This window comes from Austrofundulus limnaeus, unplaced genomic scaffold (genome assembly GCF_001266775.1).
Source record: "Austrofundulus limnaeus strain Quisiro unplaced genomic scaffold, Austrofundulus_limnaeus-1.0 Scaffold0, whole genome shotgun sequence".
Lineage (NCBI taxonomy): Eukaryota > Metazoa > Chordata > Actinopteri > Cyprinodontiformes > Rivulidae > Austrofundulus > Austrofundulus limnaeus.
Window position 1 is genome coordinate 5485818 of NW_013952402.1, and position 2037 is coordinate 5487854.

Here is a 2037-nt window from a genome sequence, read left to right on the forward strand (position 1 = left end):
CACACACACACACACACACACACACACACACACACACACACCAATTTTTCAAGTGTGAAGGGAATAACTTCCTCAATCCCAATCCAAGTTGTGTTATGTGATGTTCTGTTGTCGGACTTCTGTTTAAAGTATGGGTCGTCTATAATGAGCATGTCCAATCATATAAACCATGGGATTAAAAACATGTAAGCAACCAGCAAGAAGATCACCTGAGTACACCTAGCCTAGCTTAGAAAATATATCTTGGTTCCGTTTTGCTGCACTGAGTTTGCTAAAGATTTGCCGCTGTTTTTATCTGTAACTTTGTATTATTTTTAATTACACACCCAGCCGTGCACGTGCAGCTCGCACTCAGGATGCAGCTGTTTATTCTTGTTTGGAAAGACCCAGATTTTATACATCTCAGTCCTCTTCCCTTGTCTTCAGCTAGGCGGCACTTCAGTCTTCAGAGTCACGAAGTTCTCAGTGTTGTAATCATGTAATAATATTTCCTGAACATGATTGTTAAGTAGCTTTAGGCAGTGTTTTGTAGGATTTCAGGTTCTCCCAGGAATAGAAACGCTGTGTCTTGATCAGATAACAGCTGATGTCCAGCCACTGAAGTCTGAGCCCTTTTGTCTCATCGTCACTCACCATGCACGTATTTGTCATCAAGACAATTTGGAAGCATAAATTATTTCATCGTTTAAAGGTCAAACAGTTTAAAGGACCAGCTCTTTCTGCGGACAGGCTGAACATGCATGTTGATTAAAAAAAATAAAAACAATCCCTCAATAGAAATGAGCAAAAGGAGAATGGACCGCTTGTGTAGATAATTTTAATTTTTTAAGACTTCAGTTCCATAAACCATCACATAGTTCAAGAATGTGTCCTATGTTCAAAAGAAAAATTATTTATTCCAAGGTCAGAACAAATATATAGTTTTTCTTTAATATTATGATTTTGAACTGAATACAGACCCCAAGAAATGAAAACATCCATTCTGCGCACAATGCAAATAACCTCTAACAGACTTTAATGAGTTAAATTTGCTCCTTGATAGCAGAAGAAAGGCACACTCTGACAGCCAATCACCCCCCAACCCAACCCCTCTTTTGCAGCCTTCCCACTGATCATCACACACTTGGTTGGGTCAGGAAAAAGCCAATGTGTGTGTGTGTGTGTGTGCTTGAGTGTGTCCATATTATGACACAAGTGCTTATCTTAGTATGTGTGATTTAACATATTATATGCCCACACTGTTGTTGGTGTGAGTGCATGCGTGAATGTGTGTTTTAGTTGCTCTTGACTAACCATCTATATGAAACGAGCGCAAACTGAGGTGTGAGTGTGTGTGTGGATAGTTGTGTGTGAGTGTGTGTTTATCTTTAGGTGGTTTTACAAGTGCCAGGGCTATGGGGCTTGGGTACGCCAGGGAGTGAGCGATAGACGGAGACAAGGCAAGAAAGACGGAGAGTTTGGGGTGTGGGTGGGTGGGGTGCTTCTGGGGGGTTAATGGTGGTACATGATTATCTGTTCTAGGTCAACCTGTTGTTCTGTTTCTCTCTATCTCTTGCTTCCGGCTCTCTTTCTGCCTTTCCCTCCTTTCTTGCCTCTCGTTGGCTTGCACCTGCCTACTCCGCCCCGGCATTGTGCCGCTGTGAAAACGTTTAACCGATGCTGAATGAGGCAGCCAGCCCCCCTCCCTCCCACCCTCCCACTGCCATTCCCTTCAGTGTTAGAGACCTAGCAGGGGTGGGAGTTAGTGGGAGGCAGGATATGGAGAGAGAAAAGGGTTAGAGATGGGAGGGGGGGTGGTAACAAAGGGCACATTCTTTCCCCCCCTCCCCTACATACTTTGTCCCACTTCATTCTGGCCCAGCCCAGAGCAGAGGGCTTTGTTTCGGGACAAGGCAGAACCATGGCTCATGGTTCGGCTCTTCTAAAGTGAGCATCACAATATGGAAAAAAGGGGTGGAAGGGAGTTGTACTCCAGGAACACGGTAGTGCAAGGTTGAAAGCTATAAACATGATATTTCCTCACCCCCACATCAGGAC